At 42.2% G+C, this 24,583-nt stretch overlaps 1 protein-coding gene and 5 pseudogenes across 1 annotated transcript in view; all 6 read right to left on the bottom strand.

The window, feature by feature from the left end:
- The window catches only part of ATP8B3 (ATPase phospholipid transporting 8B3), a 761,685-nt gene that overhangs the window by 678,647 nt on the left and 58,455 nt on the right, over positions 1-24,583 (bottom strand). The window lies entirely within an intron of this gene.
- LOC142690919 (5S ribosomal RNA) lies at positions 22,423-22,541 on the bottom strand (annotated as a pseudogene).
- On the bottom strand, positions 22,610-22,728 carry LOC142665394 (5S ribosomal RNA; annotated as a pseudogene).
- Positions 23,167-23,285, bottom strand: LOC142679530 (5S ribosomal RNA; annotated as a pseudogene).
- Positions 23,726-23,844, bottom strand: LOC142690930 (5S ribosomal RNA; annotated as a pseudogene).
- On the bottom strand, positions 23,921-24,039 carry LOC142691295 (5S ribosomal RNA; annotated as a pseudogene).

Here is a 24,583-nt window from a genome sequence, read left to right on the forward strand (position 1 = left end):
AGTGTGTGAATACGCTTTTAGAAGGGGCTCATCCCCGGCCATTAACATAACAAACAAATAACAATACAACTTGCAATACAGGCAGCCTTTGTAGTAGTGGTAGTAGTACTACAAGGCCCAGCATTCCCTGAGTGCACTGCGGCGTGGCTGATAGAAATTCTCATTCATTGCCATTTGCAAAGCCAGTGTCAGTGTGTGAATACGCTTTTAGAAGGGGCTCATCCCCGGCCGTTAACATAACAAACAAATAACAATACAACTTGCAATACAGGCAGCCTTTGTAGTAGTACTACAAGGCCCAGCATTCTCTGAGTGCACTGCGGCGTGGCTGATAGAAATTCTCATTCATTGCCATTTGCCAAGCCAGTGTCAGTGTGTGAATACGCTTTTAGAAGGGGCTCATCCCCGGCCGTTAACATAACAAACAAATAACAATACAACTTGCAATACAGGCAGCCTTTGTAGTAGTAGTGGTAGTAATACTACAAGGCCCAGCATTCCCTGAGTGCACTGCGGCGTGGCTGATAGAAATTCTCATTCATTGCCATTTGCCAAGCCAGTGTCAGTCTGTGAATACGATTTTAGAAGGGGCTCATCCCCGGCCGTTAACATAACAAACAAATAACAATACAACTTGCAATACAGGCAGCCTTTGTAGTAGTGGTAGTAGTACTACAAGGCCCAGCATTCCCTGACTGCACCACGGCGTGGCTGATAGAAATTCTCATTCATTGCCATTTGCCAAGCCAGTGTCAGAGTGTGAATACGCTTTTAGAAGGGGCTCATCCCCCAGGTTTTGATTCAACTTGCTGCACTCCAGCAGTGAAATGTCTGGTAAAAAAAAGGTTGTGAAAGAACGTGGTAGAGGAAAAAACACCAATGCCGTCTCCTCTTCCAGTCCAAATGTTGGATCTGTTAGTGCCAGACCCAGTACCAGCATTTGTGGCACAAGACATGTGCCCAGTTCCACTAGTAGCAGCAGCCATGTGCCTGCTGGTAGTAGTAGCAGCAGTATCAGCAAGCCAGACTTGTCCATCTCCTCCGGTGGGCGGGTTACTTTAGACAATACGGCCATTGTGCACAACCAATATGGAGGACAACCTAAATTTCCCCTTAAGTAATATCCATAAGTAATGTCATATAGACGAGGAAAAGAGGGGCGTACAGTAGTGCCTGTGACTATAAATAACAGGTAGCTATGACTCCTGAAGTATATAGAACAAAAACCTAAAAAATGGAGTCAATACACAGCTTTTACTAATAAAAATAATGATCTTTATTGATACAAAACATAAACATAGAATATTTATCACACATTAAAATCAAGGATGACTGCCACAGTGTGGAAAAACTTGGAAGCCAGACAGGTGTAGATCACAATGGTATAAGTATAGGAGTATTATACTCCAAAGGATAACAAGAAAGGGAGACTAAGGAGTCAATATCAATTTATATACACAGTCATAGAACATAATAGATGGTTATACACATAAGGGATGGGGCGGAAATACCTAGCCAATCCACAAACCGGTATAAAGAGAGGTGTATACATGACATGTGAGAATCTTACCCATGGTGTTGTTATCCTGCTGTCTGGCGTCACACCCGACGCGCGTTTCGGCGGAAAAGCCTTCGTCCGGGGGTGGTGCCAGAGAGCCAAGAGGAGGAATTTATGTAAAACAGAACACCAATCGCGTGCATAGCTGGTAAATAGCCTCATCACTTACAGCTGACCGAAGTAATGAGGCAAGTGACGAGGCGTATAGAACGCCAATCGCATCTCACACATTGCAGAGTTCAAGATAAAAGGTCAAAAGCCTGCGCATGCGCAGGCGGGATCGGGACAAGACACTGTCCGCAGGCCAATCGTATCTCACATATTTTGCAGAGTTCAAGGCGAAAGGTCAGGAGCCTGCGCATGCGCAGGTAGTGATCGGGACAAGACACTGCCCGCAGGCATACTGCCCGACCAGCTGACACATCAGAACTAAGCGATCACATGACCGAATCAGCCATGGAAGTCACATGATCTAGCGAATGTCAGCAAGGGAACATCAGAGCTACAGAAAAGTACGTAGATACACTGCTGTGTATCCCGATTTCAAAATATGAATGCATGTCACCACATCTAAGAACCATTATACATCATTACATACAATCACAAAAATACATGCGCTGTCCCTAATCTTTCCCTATTTTATAACAAATACAGTGTACATGAGATGCATGTGTACATATAACAACAAAAATGAATAAGTACTCAAAAAAGATAAAAAAAATATATTTACATATATACATATATATATACATATATCTATATGTGTAACAGACAAAAAATGCCTTTGCAATATATATAAATAAATAATGAATAACATACAAAACACATGTTACTATGTGCAATAAAATAAAATAAATTAATCATTAACTGTGTTAATAAAACATGCACATGTTACACATAACCATATATAAAGAAATTTGTACATATACACATAAACACATTCACATAAATTATATCATAAAACCTAAAGATTATTAATGTTGTTAAAAACATAAATAAATAGTGCTACATCAACCATGTATCAAAAAGTACATGATTGAAAATAAAAAAGTGTGTGCAAAGTGAATTGTGAATAATAAATTAATGTATGTTGGTAAAGATCGTAAAGTTATTATATAAGAGAATTTTATTCTCTATATGTGTGTGATTTACTGCTGGTGATACATATAAATAAATGTGTTAAACTATATATACACATATATGCATATAAAAGTATATAAAATCCCATAAGTGGAAAAAGAAGTGCACACATATATGTCAAGAAAAAACATATTTTTGTGTTAGAAACATATACATGTGTGTATAATACACTCATGTATACATAAAACACATTAAACACATAAAAACGTGCAATGTGCAATATACCCATATGCCCATGCATATGAAACCGACAATATGAAGAGAAAAAAATATAATAAACATATATGATTGAGTTAGTACCGTGCCTACATGATATATACATACTCACATATATAAACTAAAAAGTGTTATAATACACTAGATATATGATTCAATTAATAAAAAATAAAAAAAGGGGGAAAGAGACACGAAATGTTCATTAATTGTATCCGTCCGTCTAATGAGAAGATAATAGTGCAGATGTTCATCTAAAATACATAAATGACCTCCAAACAGGCTCATGAATCATCAAAAAGAATGGTCAACAGGACCTAAAATTCAGAAACAAAGACAAGAAGAAGAAAAAGTTACAATATTAAAATTATCATGTCATTGTTTGACACCTAAAAGCATCACACAAGAGATCCTGACACCAGTTATAGAAAGGCCGCAAAACCCAAATTCTCGTTAAGGCCTATTGGATGCATGGTTTTCAGTTTCCAAATCCAGCGGGTCTCTAAACGAAGAAGTTTCTTCATCAGAGACCCACCTCTAAGACCCACCTCCGTATGGTCTATGCCCATGGCACGCAGGCCCTTAGAGTCACAACTGTGATGGAGAAAGAAGTGCCTAGGCAAAGTTTTTAATGAATCCACCATTTCGGGCATCGTTCCTCTGGCAGCCTCGATCCCATTCACATGTTCTCGTATCCTTACCTTTAATTCTCTTGTAGTCAGCCCAATGTATATCAAGGGGCACGGGCACTGGGCATAGTAGATCACCCCTTTCGTATTACATGTAATGGGCCACGTGATTCTGTACTTCGTCTCCTTGCTTGAATCCCAAAACTCCTCACTCATAGTGATATTTGGGCAGGCAATGCAACGTCCGCATGGGCGACAGCCCCATCGTGGTTTACCTGCACCAAAGATAGGTTTTATTGTGGGAGGGCCATAATGACTGTGAACCAGTTTGTCTCGAAGATTCATCGCTCGCCTAGAGGCCACAGAAGGTCTCAGGGGCAACAATTCCGATAAAACTGGGTCTGTCCTCAGTAGGGGCCAGTATTTAGACAAGCATTGCACCATTTTGTCTGTTACACATATAGATATATGTATATATATATGTATATATGTAAATATATTTTTTTTATATTTTTTGAGTACTTATTCATTTTTGTTGTTATATGTACACATGCATCTCATGTACACTGTATTTGTTATAAAATAGGGAAAGATTAGGGACAGCGCATGTATTTTTGTGATTGTATGTAATGATGTATAATGGTTCTTAGATGTGGTGACATGCATTCATATTTTGAAATCGGGATACACAGCAGTGTATCTACGCACTTTTCTGTAGCTCTGATGTTCCCTTGCTGACATTCGCTAGATCATGTGACTTCCATGGCTGATTCGGTCATGTGATCGCTTAGTTCTGATGTGTCAGCTGGTCGGGCAGTATGCCTGCGGGCAGTGTCTTGTCCCGATCACTACCTGCGCATGCGCAGGCTCCTGACCTTTCGCCTTGAACTCTGCAAAATATGTGAGATACGATTGGCCTGCGGACAGTGTCTTGTCCCGATCCCGCCTGCGCATGCGCAGGCTTTTGACCTTTTATCTTGAACTCTGCAATGTGTGAGATGCGATTGGCGTTCTATACGCCTCGTCACTTGCCTCATTACTTCGGTCAGCTGTAAGTGATGAGGCTATTTACCAGCTATGCACGCGATTGGTGTTCTGTTTTACATAAATTCCTCCTCTTGGCTCTCTGGCACCACCCCCGGACGAAGGCTTTTCCGCCGAAACGCGCGTCGGGTGTGACGCCAGACAGCAGGATAACAACACCATGGGTAAGATTCTCACATGTCATGTATACACCTCTCTTTATACCGGTTTGTGGATTGGCTAGGTATTTCCGCCCCATCCCTTATGTGTATAACCATCTATTATGTTCTATGACTGTGTATATAAATTGATATTGACTCCTTAGTCTCCCTTTCTTGTTATCCTTTGGAGTATAATACTCCTATACTTATACCATTGTGATCTACACCTGTCTGGCTTCCAAGTTTTTCCACACTGTGGCAGTCATCCTTGATTTTAATGTGTGATAAATATTCTATGTTTATGTTTTGTATCAATAAAGATCATTATTTTTATTAGTAAAAGCTGTGTATTGACTCCATTTTTTAGGTTTTTGTTCTATATACTTCAGGAGTCATAGCTACCTGTTATTTATAGTCACAGGCACTACTGTACGCCCCTCTTTTCCTCGTCTATATGACATTACTTATGGATATTACTTAAGGGGAAATTTAGGTTGTCCTCCATATTGGTTGTGTACATTTATTATCTGTTGTTTTTTCAGATTCCAGGTGGTCCACCGACATGGACTTTACAGCCAGGGAAAAGACCTGGCTGACCAAACTCGATTTGGTTTTTAAGGATGATGCCACAGGGGTAGATCCTGACACCAGGGAGAATGTTGCTGCGCTTAAAAACACCTTTAGAACCCTTTTCCACAAACGGGTTAAAACTTGGTGGAATAAGGCATTTCTGGAAAAATATTTACAACGAGGCCTCCTTCCCAGAGGCCTTCGTATCCAAGTTTTCCCTTCTTTCTCAGTAGACGATGACATGTTTATGTCACGATGGGAGGATGCTTGTAACATAGCATCCAAAACTTTTATGGAACTCTTGGTCGGTCTAGATAGGAAAGGGCTTGAAACCATAGATGGTGATATCCAATTAATACAAACCCAACTCAAAGATAAAATGAGTAACGAAGATTTTGGTATCTTTTTTCAGTCCCTGGAGTTAGACATGGATAAATGGGAAAAAGAAATACAGGATGTCAAGAAAAGTAAATTTATGCGTGATCAGAATGATGCATCTCTGAACCGTGTATATAGATGGCGCAACCCGAAACCCAAGAATAAAATTATATTTAGAACGTCGTCCGTGTCGTCGGGTAACTCTACATCAGAATCCAGTGACACATCACAGGGGATGAGAACACGAAGCACCATGGACCCCAGACGATTTAATGGCAATGGTTACAGAGGTCGTCAGAGACGCAAACAAACTGGACGCCACATGGAACCACGTGATTCTGGAGCATACAACAGGCAAAGAAGGGTGGACCCATCAGAAAACTTAATGGACAACCAAAGGCTTAAGGTAATTAACCTATCAGAACATGCTCTATCAAGTATTGATATAGGGGTCCTATCTAGGGGGATGACATTTGTGCCTGCCTCACAATTCGACACTTTTACAGCAATAAAGGACCTCCATCTATTTGCCAGGAGTCTCATGTTTAAGAGATGGTACCATAGGAGAGATGACAGTTACAATTTTGAGACACCGGAAGAAATTGAGACATTGCGTTGCTTGGAACAACTGCTGAACGAACAAGATGAATTAACAGCAGGTAGGATTCCGATCTCTATACGTAAACGTTCTACCAGATTTCCACAATTTGCTACATGCCCTCCTATCGAGCTATTCGTTAAATTGGTGACACAGGATTTGGAAAAGATTCCTGTATCCATCAGACATGACAATCTCTCTATAGCTGAACGCAAGAGCCTCAAAAAATTGAGGAATTTAACGGATATTATATACAAACCGGCAGATAAAGGGGGTAATGTAGTGGTCTGGCCAAGAAATATGTACGAGAAAGAGGCATATCGACACTTGAAAAATTCTACCTGCTATAAAAAGCTGACATTCAACCCTCTCTCTTCTTTCAGTGCAGCTTTAATGGATATTCTAAGAGAAGCCTCAGATGATGGCATCATCTCCGCTGAATTGAAGGAGTGTTTGACCATACAAGATCCTACAATAGCAAGCCTGTACTTGCTACCTAAGATTCACAAGAACCCTAAGGTACCACCTGGACGCCCCATTATTTCGGGAAGGGGAAATTTATGTGATAATCTTAGTAAGTACATAGATGCTATGCTTAAACCATCAGTTGAGACCCTCCCGTCCTATTTGAGGGATTCTGCGGATCTTATCCAAAAATTAGAGGGTATTCATCTTGACCCTGGGATGCTTTTAGCCACCTGTGATGTCGAGTCTTTATACACTAACATCAGACACCAGGATGGTTTGTGTGCAGTGGCATACTTTTTGAGAATGACTGACACAGACCCTGCCAAGATTCAATTCATACTAACTATCTTGGAGTTTGTGTTGACTCATAATTTTTTCACTTTTGGAGGCTCCTTCTACCTACAGCTCCAGGGCACTGCAATGGGGGCAGCATGTGCACCATCATATGCCAACCTATTCCTGGGGCTGTGGGAGAGGGATCTCTTTTTGTCTGACCGGATGTCGTCGGTGAGCAAGGTGGTCCTTTGGACCAGGTTCATCGACGACATTTTCTTGATATGGAATGGCACAAGGGAGGAATTTTACTCTTTTGTGGCAGAATTGAATTGTAATGAGGTTAACATCAAGTTGACATGGAGAGTAGAAGATCAGGCAATAGATTTTCTGGATGTGCTCATCAAACGTGACAATGATGGGTACATACAGACGGATGTCCATAGAAAAGAAACCGCTGTTAATTCATATTTGCATGCATCCTCGTCTCACCCTAGGCATATGATACGGGCTATTCCAACAGGACAATTCCTTCGAATGAAGAGGCTTTGTTCCACCGAAGAGGACTTTGAAAAACAGGCAGCTATTCTGAAACAGCGTTTTCTGGATAGAGGATACAATACAAAGAACATACGGAAGGCATATAACAGAGCTTGTAAAACAACTCGTTCTAAACTATTGCAGCCTGTAGCCAAGCGATCACTACCCTCACAAATTAGGTATGTGACAACTTACCATGACAGGTGGGGGGAAATGGTGCAATGCTTGTCTAAATACTGGCCCCTACTGAGGACAGACCCAGTTTTATCGGAATTGTTGCCCCTGAGACCTTCTGTGGCCTCTAGGCGAGCGATGAATCTTCGAGACAAACTGGTTCACAGTCATTATGGCCCTCCCACAATAAAACCTATCTTTGGTGCAGGTAAACCACGATGGGGCTGTCGCCCATGCGGACGTTGCATTGCCTGCCCAAATATCACTATGAGTGAGGAGTTTTGGGATTCAAGCAAGGAGACGAAGTACAGAATCACGTGGCCCATTACATGTAATACGAAAGGGGTGATCTACTATGCCCAGTGCCCGTGCCCCTTGATATACATTGGGCTGACTACAAGAGAATTAAAGGTAAGGATACGAGAACATGTGAATGGGATCGAGGCTGCCAGAGGAACGATGCCCGAAATGGTGGATTCATTAAAAACTTTGCCTAGGCACTTCTTTCTCCATCACAGTTGTGACTCTAAGGGCCTGCGTGCCATGGGCATAGACCATACGGAGGTGGGTCTTAGAGGTGGGTCTCTGATGAAGAAACTTCTTCGTTTAGAGACCCGCTGGATTTGGAAACTGAAAACCATGCATCCAATAGGCCTTAACGAGAATTTGGGTTTTGCGGCCTTTCTATAACTGGTGTCAGGATCTCTTGTGTGATGCTTTTAGGTGTCAAACAATGACATGATAATTTTAATATTGTAACTTTTTCTTCTTCTTGTCTTTGTTTCTGAATTTTAGGTCCTGTTGACCATTCTTTTTGATGATTCATGAGCCTGTTTGGAGGTCATTTATGTATTTTAGATGAACATCTGCACTATTATCTTCTCATTAGACGGACGGATACAATTAATGAACATTTCGTGTCTCTTTCCCCCTTTTTTTATTTTTTATTAATTGAATCATATATCTAGTGTATTATAACACTTTTTAGTTTATATATGTGAGTATGTATATATCATGTAGGCACGGTACTAACTCAATCATATATGTTTATTATATTTTTTTCTCTTCATATTGTCGGTTTCATATGCATGGGCATATGGGTATATTGCACATTGCACGTTTTTATGTGTTTAATGTGTTTTATGTATACATGAGTGTATTATACACACATGTATATGTTTCTAACACAAAAATATGTTTTTTCTTGACATATATGTGTGCACTTCTTTTTCCACTTATGGGATTTTATATACTTTTATATGCATATATGTGTATATATAGTTTAACACATTTATTTATATGTATCACCAGCAGTAAATCACACACATATAGAGAATAAAATTCTCTTATATAATAACTTTACGATCTTTACCAACATACATTAATTTATTATTCACAATTCACTTTGCACACACTTTTTTATTTTCAATCATGTACTTTTTGATACATGGTTGATGTAGCACTATTTATTTATGTTTTTAACAACATTAATAATCTTTAGGTTTTATGATATAATTTATGTGAATGTGTTTATGTGTATATGTACAAATTTCTTTATATATGGTTATGTGTAACATGTGCATGTTTTATTAACACAGTTAATGATTAATTTATTTTATTTTATTGCACATAGTAACATGTGTTTTGTATGTTATTCATTATTTATTTATATATATTGCAAAGGCATTTTTTGTCTGTTACACATATAGATATATGTATATATATATGTATATATGTAAATATATTTTTTTTATATTTTTTGAGTACTTATTCATTTTTGTTGTTATATGTACACATGCATCTCATGTACACTGTATTTGTTATAAAATAGGGAAAGATTAGGGACAGCGCATGTATTTTTGTGATTGTATGTAATGATGTATAATGGTTCTTAGATGTGGTGACATGCATTCATATTTTGAAATCGGGATACACAGCAGTGTATCTACGTACTTTTCTGTAGCTCTGATGTTCCCTTGCTGACATTCGCTAGATCATGTGACTTCCATGGCTGATTCGGTCATGTGATCGCTTAGTTCTGATGTGTCAGCTGGTCGGGCAGTATGCCTGCGGGCAGTGTCTTGTCCCGATCACTACCTGCGCATGCGCAGGCTCCTGACCTTTCGCCTTGAACTCTGCAAAATATGTGAGATACGATTGGCCTGCGGACAGTGTCTTGTCCCGATCCCGCCTGCGCATGCGCAGGCTTTTGACCTTTTATCTTGAACTCTGCAATGTGTGAGATGCGATTGGCGTTCTATACGCCTCGTCACTTGCCTCATTACTTCGGTCAGCTGTAAGTGATGAGGCTATTTACCAGCTATGCACGCGATTGGTGTTCTGTTTTACATAAATTCCTCCTCTTGGCTCTCTGGCACCACCCCCGGACGAAGGCTTTTCCGCCGAAACGCGCGTCGGGTGTGACGCCAGACAGCAGGATAACAACACCATGGGTAAGATTCTCACATGTCATGTATACACCTCTCTTTATACCGGTTTGTGGATTGGCTAGGTATTTCCGCCCCATCCCTTATGTGTATAACCATCTATTATGTTCTATGACTGTGTATATAAATTGATATTGACTCCTTAGTCTCCCTTTCTTGTTATCCTTTGGAGTATAATACTCCTATACTTATACCATTGTGATCTACACCTGTCTGGCTTCCAAGTTTTTCCACACTGTGGCAGTCATCCTTGATTTTAATGTGTGATAAATATTCTATGTTTATGTTTTGTATCAATAAAGATCATTATTTTTATTAGTAAAAGCTGTGTATTGACTCCATTTTTTAGGTTTTTGTTCTATATACTTCAGGAGTCATAGCTACCTGTTATTTATAGTCACAGGCACTACTGTACGCCCCTCTTTTCCTCGTCTATATGACATTACTTATGGATATTACTTAAGGGGAAATTTAGGTTGTCCTCCATATTGGTTGTGTACATTTATTATCTGTTGTTTTTTCAGATTCCAGGAGGTCCACCGACATGGACTTTACAGCGAGGGAAAAGACCTGGCTGACCAAACTCGATTTGGTTTTTAAGGATGATGCCACAGGGGTAGATCCTGACACCAGGGAGAATGTTGCTGCGCTTAAAAACACCTTTAGAACCCTTTTCCACAAACGGGTTAAAACTTGGTGGAATAAGGCATTTCTGGAAAAATATTTACAACGAGGCCTCCTTCCCAGAGGCCTTCGTATCCAAGTTTTCCCTTCTTTCTCAGTAGACGATGACATGTTTATGTCACGATGGGAGGATGCTTGTAACATAGCATCCAAAACTTTTATGGAACTCTTGGTCGGTCTAGATAGGAAAGGGCTTGAAACCATAGATGGTGATATCCAATTAATACAAACCCAACTCAAAGATAAAATGAGTAACGAAGATTTTGGTATCTTTTTTCAGTCCCTGGAGTTAGACATGGATAAATGGGAAAAAGAAATACAGGATGTCAAGAAAAGTAAATTTATGCGTGATCAGAATGATGCATCTCTGAACCGTGTATATAGATGGCGCAACCCGAAACCCAAGAATAAAATTATATTTAGAACGTCGTCCGTGTCGTCGGGTAACTCTACATCAGAATCCAGTGACACATCACAGGGGATGAGAACACGAAGCACCATGGACCCCAGACGATTTAATGGCAATGGTTACAGAGGTCGTCAGAGACGCAAACAAACTGGACGCCACATGGAACCACGTGATTCTGGAGCATACAACAGGCAAAGAAGGGTGGACCCATCAGAAAACTTAATGGACAACCAAAGGCTTAAGGTAATTAACCTATCAGAACATGCTCTATCAAGTATTGATATAGGGGTCCTATCTAGGGGGATGACATTTGTGCCTGCCTCACAATTCGACACTTTTACAGCAATAAAGGACCTCCATCTATTTGCCAGGAGTCTCATGTTTAAGAGATGGTACCATAGGAGAGATGACAGTTACAATTTTGAGACACCGGAAGAAATTGAGACATTGCGTTGCTTGGAACAACTGCTGAACGAACAAGATGAATTAACAGCAGGTAGGATTCCGATCTCTATACGTAAACGTTCTACCAGATTTCCACAATTTGCTACATGCCCTCCTATCGAGCTATTCGTTAAATTGGTGACACAGGATTTGGAAAAGATTCCTGTATCCATCAGACATGACAATCTCTCTATAGCTGAACGCAAGAGCCTCAAAAAATTGAGGAATTTAACGGATATTATATACAAACCGGCAGATAAAGGGGGTAATGTAGTGGTCTGGCCAAGAAATATGTACGAGAAAGAGGCATATCGACACTTGAAAAATTCTACCTGCTATAAAAAGCTGACATTCAACCCTCTCTCTTCTTTCAGTGCAGCTTTAATGGATATTCTAAGAGAAGCCTCAGATGATGGCATCATCTCCGCTGAATTGAAGGAGTGTTTGACCATACAAGATCCTACAATAGCAAGCCTGTACTTGCTACCTAAGATTCACAAGAACCCTAAGGTACCACCTGGACGCCCCATTATTTCGGGAAGGGGAAATTTATGTGATAATCTTAGTAAGTACATAGATGCTATGCTTAAACCATCAGTTGAGACCCTCCCGTCCTATTTGAGGGATTCTGCGGATCTTATCCAAAAATTAGAGGGTATTCATCTTGACCCTGGGATGCTTTTAGCCACCTGTGATGTCGAGTCTTTATACACTAACATCAGACACCAGGATGGTTTGTGTGCAGTGGCATACTTTTTGAGAATGACTGACACAGACCCTGCCAAGATTCAATTCATACTAACTATCTTGGAGTTTGTGTTGACTCATAATTTTTTCACTTTTGGAGGCTCCTTCTACCTACAGCTCCAGGGCACTGCAATGGGGGCAGCATGTGCACCATCATATGCCAACCTATTCCTGGGGCTGTGGGAGAGGGATCTCTTTTTGTCTGACCGGATGTCGTCGGTGAGCAAGGTGGTCCTTTGGACCAGGTTCATCGACGACATTTTCTTGATATGGAATGGCACAAGGGAGGAATTTTACTCTTTTGTGGCAGAATTGAATTGTAATGAGGTTAACATCAAGTTGACATGGAGAGTAGAAGATCAGGCAATAGATTTTCTGGATGTGCTCATCAAACGTGACAATGATGGGTACATACAGACGGATGTCCATAGAAAAGAAACCGCTGTTAATTCATATTTGCATGCATCCTCGTCTCACCCTAGGCATATGATACGGGCTATTCCAACAGGACAATTCCTTCGAATGAAGAGGCTTTGTTCCACCGAAGAGGACTTTGAAAAACAGGCAGCTATTCTGAAACAGCGTTTTCTGGATAGAGGATACAATACAAAGAACATACGGAAGGCATATAACAGAGCTTGTAAAACAACTCGTTCTAAACTATTGCAGCCTGTAGCCAAGCGATCACTACCCTCACAAATTAGGTATGTGACAACTTACCATGACAGGTGGGGGGAAATGGTGCAATGCTTGTCAAAATACTGGCCCCTACTGAGGACAGACCCAGTTTTATCGGAATTGTTGCCCCTGAGACCTTCTGTGGCCTCTAGGCGAGCGATGAATCTTCGAGACAAACTGGTTCACAGTCATTATGGCCCTCCCACAATAAAACCTATCTTTGGTGCAGGTAAACCACGATGGGGCTGTCGCCCATGCGGACGTTGCATTGCCTGCCCAAATATCACTATGAGTGAGGAGTTTTGGGATTCAAGCAAGGAGACGAAGTACAGAATCACGTGGCCCATTACATGTAATACGAAAGGGGTGATCTACTATGCCCAGTGCCCGTGCCCCTTGATATACATTGGGCTGACTACAAGAGAATTAAAGGTAAGGATACGAGAACATGTGAATGGGATCGAGGCTGCCAGAGGAACGATGCCCGAAATGGTGGATTCATTAAAAACTTTGCCTAGGCACTTCTTTCTCCATCACAGTTGTGACTCTAAGGGCCTGCGTGCCATGGGCATAGACCATACGGAGGTGGGTCTTAGAGGTGGGTCTCTGATGAAGAAACTTCTTCGTTTAGAGACCCGCTGGATTTGGAAACTGAAAACCATGCATCCAATAGGCCTTAACGAGAATTTGGGTTTTGCGGCCTTTCTATAACTGGTGTCAGGATCTCTTGTGTGATGCTTTTAGGTGTCAAACAATGACATGATAATTTTAATATTGTAACTTTTTCTTCTTCTTGTCTTTGTTTCTGAATTTTAGGTCCTGTTGACCATTCTTTTTGATGATTCATGAGCCTGTTTGGAGGTCATTTATGTATTTTAGATGAACATCTGCACTATTATCTTCTCATTAGACGGACGGATACAATTAATGAACATTTCGTGTCTCTTTCCCCCTTTTTTTATTTTTTATTAATTGAATCATATATCTAGTGTATTATAACACTTTTTAGTTTATATATGTGAGTATGTATATATCATGTAGGCACGGTACTAACTCAATCATATATGTTTATTATATTTTTTTCTCTTCATATTGTCGGTTTCATATGCATGGGCATATGGGTATATTGCACATTGCACGTTTTTATGTGTTTAATGTGTTTTATGTATACATGAGTGTATTATACACACATGTATATGTTTCTAACACAAAAATATGTTTTTTCTTGACATATATGTGTGCACTTCTTTTTCCACTTATGGGATTTTATATACTTTTATATGCATATATGTGTATATATAGTTTAACACATTTATTTATATGTATCACCAGCAGTAAATCACACACATATAGAGAATAAAATTCTCTTATATAATAACTTTACGATCTTTACCAACATACATTAATTTATTATTCACAATTCACTTTGCACACACTTTTTTATTTTCAATCATGTACTTTTTGATACATGGTTGATGTAGCACTATTTATTTATGTTTTTAACAACATTAATAATCTTTAGGTTTTATGATATAATTTATGTGAATGTGTTTATGTGTATATGTACAAATTTCTTTATATATGGTTATGTGTAACATGTGCATGTTTTATTAACACAGTTAATGATTAATTTATTTTATTTTATTGCACATAGTAACATGTGTTTTGTATGTTATTCATTATTTATTTATATATATTGCAAAGGCATTTTTTGTCTGTTACACATATAGATATATGTATATATATATGTATATATGTAAATATATTTTTTTTATATTTTTTGAGTACTTATTCATTTTTGTTGTTATATGTACACATGCATCTCATGTACACTGTATTTGTTATAAAATAGGGAAAGATTAGGGACAGCGCATGTATTTTTGTGATTGTATGTAATGATGTATAATGGTTCTTAGATGTGGTGACATGCATTCATATTTTGAAATCGGGATACACAGCAGTGTATCTACGTACTTTTCTGTAGCTCTGATGTTCCCTTGCTGACATTCGCTAGATCATGTGACTTCCATGGCTGATTCGGTCATGTGATCGCTTAGTTCTGATGTGTCAGCTGGTCGGGCAGTATGCCTGCGGGCAGTGTCTTGTCCCGATCACTACCTGCGCATGCGCAGGCTCCTGACCTTTCGCCTTGAACTCTGCAAAATATGTGAGATACGATTGGCCTGCGGACAGTGTCTTGTCCCGATCCCGCCTGCGCATGCGCAGGCTTTTGACCTTTTATCTTGAACTCTGCAATGTGTGAGATGCGATTGGCGTTCTATACGCCTCGTCACTTGCCTCATTACTTCGGTCAGCTGTAAGTGATGAGGCTATTTACCAGCTATGCACGCGATTGGTGTTCTGTTTTACATAAATTCCCCCTCTTGGCTCTCTGGCACCACCCCCGGACGAAGGCTTTTCCGCCGAAACGCGCGTCGGGTGTGACGCCAGACAGCAGGATAACAACACCATGGGTAAGATTCTCACATGTCATGTATACACCTCTCTTTATACCGGTTTGTGGATTGGCTAGGTATTTCCGCCCCATCCCTTATGTGTATAACCATCTATTATGTTCTATGACTGTGTATATAAATTGATATTGACTCCTTAGTCTCCCTTTCTTGTTATCCTTTGGAGTATAATACTCCTATACTTATACCATTGTGATCTACACCTGTCTGGCTTCCAAGTTTTTCCACACTGTGGCAGTCATCCTTGATTTTAATGTGTGATAAATATTCTATGTTTATGTTTTGTATCAATAAAGATCATTATTTTTATTAGTAAAAGCTGTGTATTGACTCCATTTTTTAGGTTTTTGTTTTAATACGGCCATTGTGGACTGGTTGGCTGGCTCACGGTCATCTCAGCAGGAAGACTCTGACGATCTGGCTTCAAGCCAGGTTTCGTTTGATTCCAGATCCTCTACAGTTCCTTGGCACAGTGATAGTAGTAATATAGGTATTTCTAGCGTTTCCATTCCATCATCTATGTCTTCGCTCCCCCTTCCTAGCGGGAAGCCATCTTTCCTGAGAGTCCTAAGAGATATCTCCTCGGGTGCGAAGGAAGATACTGAACAACATAGTGATGATGATGATTTGTTTTACGCGAGTCAGCCAACGGAGTGTGTTGCGGCGGTGGTGGAGGTGGAAGCGGTGTCCAAGACGCATAGCTGCGGTAGTGGGGGTGTTGGTGGTGGTAGCCGTGGTGGCAGACGCAGTAATGAGGGGGGGCATGGAGCCCGCCATGATGTCACATCACATTCACAACACAGTGACAGAAGTGGCGGGGATGATGAGGAAGGCTATGATGATGATGTTGTTTTAGACAGGACGTGGGAACCAGGTGATGACGGCATCGGAGGAGGAGGGTAGTAGTGGCGGCACTGGCCGTGATAAACAGCCAAGCCGAGGTAGGGGCAGAAGTCAATCTGCAAAATGTTGTAGCGGTATGGTCAGCTCAGGAGCCGGTGACGGTGACACTGATGCTGGTGTAGGCTCCCGAAAAAAGCCTGCCACACAAGGGGCAATCTCGGGTGGTGGTGGTGGACGTGGTACTACAGTACTCTGCCGTGTGGAAATTTTTCTGTACCTTCCCGGAGGACGAAAACATGGCACTGTGCCGTATCTGCAAGCAGAAAGTAAGGCGTGGGCAGGGCAGCAATGTAGGAACTACCGCTCTACGTAAACACATGGAGTGGCATCACAAGGCCATGTGGGACAATCGACATGCCCCACCATCATCATGTACATATAATGAAGACCCCTCTGCAGCTGCTGCTCCGAGTCCCTGTCATCTAAGTAGTAGCCAGGCCTTATCCACCATGTCGTTGTCATCATCATCATCACTGTCATCTAGTGCTCCTCCTACGTCCCATCAGTTATCCATTACGGAATCGTTGTCCAATAAGCAACAATATATACCCAGTCATCCACTTGTCGTGCGGCTTAATTCACACCTGTCTAAGTTGTTGGTGGTGCAGTCGCTGCCGTACCACCTGGTCGACTCCGCCGGATTCAAGCAATTGATGGCGTGCGGTCAGCCTAGGTGGCGAATACCTAGCCAACATTACTTCTCCAAAACAGCTGTCCCTGCCTTGCACAAGCATGTGGAGGAAAAGGTGTGCCAGTCCTTGCAATTATCCGTGTGCAGCAGGGTACATGCCACCGTCAACACGTGGAGCAGCAACTATGGGCAGGGACAGTACATGTCTTTCATGGCCCACTGGGTCAATATTTTGCAGTCCGATGCACCACCGCAGCAATGCCAGGCATTACCACCTCCACGCTTGTATCTTTCTGGTTCAACTCCGGACACCAGGCGCCTACCATCCTCCTCCTCCTACTCCTCCTCCTCCCCCTCCTTGCCTTCCTCCTTTGAGGTCTTCCCGTCCCCGACAGGACACAGCGTATCTTCCACTCCTCCTCCCTCCCCTTTTCATAGGTGCAAGGTGAAGCGCCACAACGCTGTCTTACACCTGCTGAGCCTGGGCGAGAAAAGCCACACAGGGCAGGAGCTGCTGCTGTGCATCAAGGAGGAAATCGCACGCTGGCTGTCTCCTCTGAAACTCACACTGGGCAATGTTGTCTCTGATAACGGCAAGAACGTTGTGGCTGCACTGCGTCTAGGTCACCTGACACATGCTCCTTGCATGGCACATGTGATCAATCTGGTCATAACACGCTTCTTAAAGTCATATGTTGGTTTGAAGGGTGTGCTGGCCATGTCCAGGAGGGTTTGCGTTCGCTTTAGATGTTCGTATGCATTTAAGCACGCCCTCCTGGACTTGCAGCGTCAAAACAATCTCCCAGAACACAGCCTGATTTGCGACGTTCCAACACGTTGGAATTCCACACTGCACATGTTGGACCGTCTGTACGAACAGCGGAAAGCCGTGAATGATTTCCTGATGCAGCATACGGGCAGCGTTTGGAGCCAGTGTAATTTCAAGCTCAGGCACTGGCAGCTGGTTAGAGACGCATGTCGCGTTTTGAGGCCCTTTGAAGAGGCCACATGATTTGTGAGCCGTGACGCTAGCGGAATGAATGATGTTATGCCGCTGATATTCATTATGGAGCAAACGCTCACAGCGATGATACAGCAAAGGATGGAGGAAGGATCACATCTGGCTATGGATGTTGAGGAGGAGGATGAGGATGAGGAAACAGGACCTGAAGAGGAGCAGGATTTGGAGATGGAATCACAGGAAGGGATAGGGGACGAGGCAGCCGCACAACATGACAGTGATGGTGGTGATGACGAGTCTGACGACGACCTTGATGATGGACAACCATGGCAGTATAGGGCGGAGATGGAACCAACCGGGCCCTCTGAAACGCTCGCCAGGATGGCGAGCTGTATGCTTCGTTACTTGAGCGCTGACTGTCGTATTGTTAGCATGAAGCAAAGAGATGAGTACTGGATAGCCACACTTTTAGACCCTCGGTATAATGGGGGAGTTTTTTGCGCCTTCCGAGAGGGAGGCAAAATTGGCTTATTATCGAGAGAAGCTATGCAGCCAGCTTGTCACGGCTTTCAAACGGCAAACACCTGCTGCAAGCATGTCTGACCAGGGGGCCACTCTCCGCTCCCCACTGTCTCATCGTTCCACCGCCTCTGGCAGAGCTACCTCTGCAATAGGCAGCATCGGCAGCAGCAGCAGCCAATTCAGTTTGGAAAATATGATGACAACATTTTTACATCCAAATCCCCGACCTGACACACATCGTAGTCACCAAAGGGATGTTCACCATCACCAGGTGCAGCACCTAAACAACCAGGTTCACTCGTACCTGGACTGTGCCCTTTCTCCGTCAGAAATGCTTATCCCAGACCCCATGGACTTCTGGGTCAGCAGATTGGATCATTGGCAAGAACTGGCCCAGTTTGCCATGGGTGTACTGTCTTGTCCACCCTCCAGTGTAGCGTCAGAGAGGGTATTCAGCGCGGCAGGGGGCTTCGTCACCCCTAAGCGAACAAGATTGTCCGCCAACAGCTTGGAAAATCTCACGTTTCTGAAAATGAATCAAGCGTGGATCGGTGAGGATTTTAAAACCCCTGTGCCTGATGCCACTGATTAGATCTGACATTGCTGCTGCTGCTGCCACCTGCTACTGCTGCCAGCTACTGCGGGATTCTGTCCTGTCCACTCTTTTTTTAATGTGATGCTGCTACTACTACTACCACCCTTGCTGTCTGTGTTGGCTACCTCTACTACCACCAATACACCTCCACTGCCGACCGTCTGCTACAAGCAGGCCTGAGGCCTGCCCCACTACAGGGCTTTGTCCTGTGACTGTCGTCCAGTCTCTTTTTTTAATGTGCTGCTTTTACTACTACTACCACCCTTGCTGTCTGTGTTGGCTACCTCTACTACCACCAATACACCTCCACTGCTGCCCGTCTGCTACAAGCAGGCCTGAGGCCTGCCCCACCACAGGGCTTTGTCCTGTGACTGTCGTCCAGTCTCTTTTTTTAATGTGCTGCTACTACCAGTCTAACACCCTTGCTGTCTGTGTTGGCTACCTCTACTACCACCAATACACCTCCACTGCCGTCTGCTACAAGCAGGCCTGCCCCACCACAGGGCTTTGTCCTGTGACTGTCCAGTCTCTTTTTTTAATGTGCTGCTAATACTACTACCACCCTTGCTGTCTGTGTTGGCTACCTCTACTACCACCAATACACCTCCACTGCCGTCTGCTACAAGCAGGCCTGGAAGGCTTGTTAAAAGCCATTACTTGTTGTTTTTACATCCATGTATGGAAGAACCCCGGCAGGCATCTACCAATAAAAAGGGTCAATTTTTGGAGGGTCGTCAAAAGCCATTGCTTGTTGCTTTTACATCCATGTATGGATGAACCCCGGCAGGCATCTGCCAATAAAAAGGGTCAATTTTTGGAGGGCTTGTGAAAAGCCATTGCTTGTTGCTTTTACATCCATGTATGGAAGAACCCCGGCAGGCATCTGCCAATAAAAAGGATCAATTTTTGGAGGGCTTGTGAAAAGCCATTGCTTGTCGCTTTTACATCCATGTATGGAAGAACCCCGGCAGGCATCTGCCAATAAAAAGGATCAATTTTTGGAGGGCTTGTGAAAAGCCATTGCTTGTCGCTTTTACATCCATGTATGGAAGAACCCCGGCAGGCATCTGCCAATAAAAAGGGTCAATTTTTTGAGGGCTTGTGAAAAGCCATTGCTTGTTGCTTTTACATCCATGTATGGAAGAACCCCGGCAGGCATCTGCCAATAAAAAGGGTCAATTTTTGGAGGGCGTCAAAAGCCATTGCTTGTTGCTTTTACATCCATGTATGGATGAACCCCGGCAGGCATCTGCCAATAAAAAGGGTCAATTTTTGGAGGGCTTGTGAAAAGCCATTGCTTGTTGCTTTTACATCCATGTATGGAAGAACCCCGGCAGGAATCTGCCAATAAAAAGGGTAAATTTTTGGAGGGCTTATTGCTTTTACATCCATGTATGAAAGAACCCCGGCAGGCATCTGCCAATAAAAAGGGTACATTTTTGGAGGGCTTGTCAAAAGCCATTGCTTGTTGCTTTTACATCCATGTATGGAAGAACCCCGGCAGGCATCTGCCAATAAAAAGGGTCAATTTTTAGAGGGCTTGTGAAAAGCCATTGCTTGTTGCTTTTACATCCATGTATGGAAGAACCCGGCAGGCATCTGCCAATAAAAAGGATCAATTTTTGGAGGGCTTGTGAAAAGCCATTGCTTGTCGCTTTTACATCCATGTATGGAAGAACCCCGGCAGGCATCTGCCAATAAAAAGGGTCAATTTTTTGAGGGCTTGTCAAAAGCCATTGCTTGTTGCTTTTACATCCATGTATGGAAGAACCCCGGCAGGCATCTGCCACCATAAAGGGTAATTTTTTTGAGGGCTTGTCAAAAGCCATTGCTTCTTCTTTTACCACCTTATATGTATGAACCCTGGCAGGCATCAGCCGCCTAAAATGGTTAATTTTTTTAACTTTTTTAACAATGCATTAAGCATACAACATGCACAAGTGCAGTGGTTTCTGTTAGTTATCACCGTGTCCCATCCGTTTTCCTATAGCCATACATGTTGGCGTAACTTTGACACTAACTTTGCCTTAAAGACAGCTCAAAAGTACTTGGATACACTCATGAGTAACCTAAGAGAGTTATACAGGGCTTCTAGGGCTTTTAAACAGTGTTATACACGATTTTTAGGGGCTTTCTTGTATTACAGGTTCGGTCCGAATCAAACTTTTTCACAAAATTCGGCGAACCTGCCGAAAGGAACTTTTCATAAGTTCGCTCATCTCTAGTCCTTTTTGATCGATTGTGAAACCAAATCTAAACGACATAATGAAAAGTCAACTGCACCACGGGTTCCCAGACAGTCTCCCACAGTAGTACTAGCGAGGCCTTAAGCTGGGTAACTTTTACAATCTGACGAGAGCAGGCACATTCAGTTTAGAATGGCCATTGACATTAAATGCTTCAATCCATAGTCCTTTTTAATCGATTGTGAAACAAAATCTAAACGACATAATAAAAAGGCAACCGCACCACGGATTCCCAGACAGTCTCCCACACTGGTACTAGCAATGCCTTAAGCTGAGTAACTTCTGCGATCTGACGAGAGAAGGCACATTCAGCTTAGAATGGCCATTGACATTAAATTCTTTAATCCACAGTTCTTTTTAATCGATTGTGAAACCAAATCTAAACGACATTATAAAAAGTCAACCGCATCATGGATTCCCAGACAACCTCCCTCACTAGTACTAGCGAGTGATTAAGATGTGTAACTTCTACGATCTGACGAGAGAAGGCACTTTCAGCTTATAATGGCCAGTGACATTAGATGCTTCAATCCATAGTCCTTTTTAATCGATTGTGAAACAAAATCTAAACGACATAATAAAAAGTAAATCGCACCACAGATTCCCAGACAGTCTCCCACACCGGTACTAGCGAGGATTTAAGCTGTGTAACTTCTGCGATAAGACGAGAGAAGGCACATTCAGCTTAGAATAGCCATTGTCATTAAATGCTTTAATCCATAGTCCTTTTTAATCGATTGTGAAACAAAATCTAAACGACATAATAAAAAGTAAACCGCACCACGGATTCCCAGACAGTCTCCCACACTGGTACTAGCGAGGTCTTAAAGTGTTATTCATCTGCGATTTGACATGAAAAGGCACATTTCAGCTTAGAATGGCCATTAACTTTTAAAGCTTTAGTCTACTTTTATTTTTAATCGATTGTGAAACAAATTCTAAACAGCATAACAATAGGTCAAAAGCACCCCGGATTCCCAGACAGCCTCCCACACTGGTACTAGCGAGGACTTAAACTGTGTAACTTCTGCGATCTGATGAGAACAGGCACATTCAGCTTAGAATGGCCATTGACATTAAATGCATTAATCCATAGTCCTTTTTTATTCGATTGTGAAACAAAATCTAAACGACATAATAAAAAGTCAAGCGCACCACGGGTTCCCAGACAGTCTCCCACACCGGTACTAGCGAGGCCTTAAGCTGTGTAACTTCTGCGATCTGATGAGAACAGGCACATTCAGCTTAGAATGGCCATTGACATTAAATGCATTAATCCATAGTCCTTTTTTATTCGATTGTGAAACAAAATCTAAACGACATAATAAAAAGTCAAGCGCACCACAGGTTCCCAGACAGTCTCCCACACCGGTACTAGCGAGGCCTTAAGCTGTGTAACTTCTGCGATCTGATGAGAACAGGCACATTCAGCTTAGAACGGCCATTCACAACAAACGTAATAATCCATAGTCCTTTATAATCGATTGTGAAACAAAATCTAAACGACAATAAAAACTCAACCGCACCACGGATTCCCAGACAGTCTCCCACACCGGTACTAGCGAGGCCTTAAGCTGTGTAACTTCTACGATCTGACGAATGCAGGCACATTCAGCTTAGAATAGCCATTGACATTAAACCCTTCAATCCATAGTCCTTTTTAATCGATTGTGAAACAAAATCTAAACGACATGATAAAAAGTCAACCGCACCACGGATTCCCAGACAGTCTCCCACACTGGTACTAGCGAGGCCTTACGCTGTGTAACTTCTGCGATCTGACGAGAGCAGGCACATTCAGCTTAGAACGGCCATTGACATCAAGTGCTTCAATCCACAGTCCTTTTTAATCAATTGTGAAACAAAATCTAAACGACATAATAAAAAGTCAACCGCACCACAGATTCCCAGACAGTCTCCCACACCGGTACTAGCGAGGATTTAAGCTGTGTAACTTCTGCGATAAGACGAGAGAAGGCACATTCAGCTTAGAATAACCATTGTCATTAAATGCTTTAATCCATAGTCCTTTTTAATCGATTGTGAAACAAAATCTAAACGACATAATAAAAAGTAAACCGCACCACGGATTCCCAGACAGTCTCCCACACTGGTACTAGCGAGGTCTTAAAGTGTTATTCATCTGCGATTTGACATGAAAAGGCACATTTCAGCTTAGAATGGCCATTAACTTTTAAAGCTTTAGTCTACTTTTATTTTTAATCGATTGTGAAACAAATTCTAAACAGCATAACAATAGGTCAAAAGCACCCCGGATTCCCAGACAGCCTCCCACACTGGTACTAGCGAGGACTTAAACTGTGTAACTTCTGCGATCTGATGAGAACAGGCACATTCAGCTTAGAATGGCCATTGACATTAAATGCATTAATCCATTAATCCATAGTCCTTTTTTATTCGATTGTGAAACAAAATCTAAACGACATAATAAAAAGTCAAGCGCACCACGGGTTCCCAGACAGTCTCCCACACCGGTACTAGCGAGGCCTTAAGCTGTGTAACTTCTGCGATCTGATGAGAACAGGCACATTCAGCTTAGAACGGCCATTGACAACAAACGTGATAATCCATAGTCCTTTATAATCGATTGTGAAACAAAATCTAAACGACAATAAAAACTCAACCGCACCACGGATTCCCAGACAGGCTCCCACACCGGTACTAGCGAGGCCTTAAGCTGTGTAACTTCTACGATCTGACGAGTGCAGGCACATTCAGCTTAGAATAGCCATTGACATTAAATCCTTCAATCCATAGTCCTTTTTAATCGATTGTGAAACAAAATCTAAACGACATGATAAAAAGTCAACCTCACCACGGATTCCCAGACAGTCTCCCACACTGGTACTAGCGAGGCCTTAAGCTGTGTAACTTCTGCGACCTGACAAGAGCAGGCACATTCATCTTAGAATGGCCATCGACATTAAATGCTTTAATCCATAGTCCTTTTTAATCGAATGTGAAACAAAATCTAAACGACATAATAAAAAGTCAACCGCACCACGGATTCCCAGACAGTCTCCCACACTGGTATTAGCGAGGCCTTAAGCTGTGTAACTTGACGAGAGCACGCACATTCATCTTAGAATGGCCATT

The sequence above is a fragment of the Rhinoderma darwinii genome, chromosome 1 (genome assembly GCF_050947455.1).
Source record: "Rhinoderma darwinii isolate aRhiDar2 chromosome 1, aRhiDar2.hap1, whole genome shotgun sequence".
NCBI lineage: Eukaryota > Metazoa > Chordata > Amphibia > Anura > Rhinodermatidae > Rhinoderma > Rhinoderma darwinii.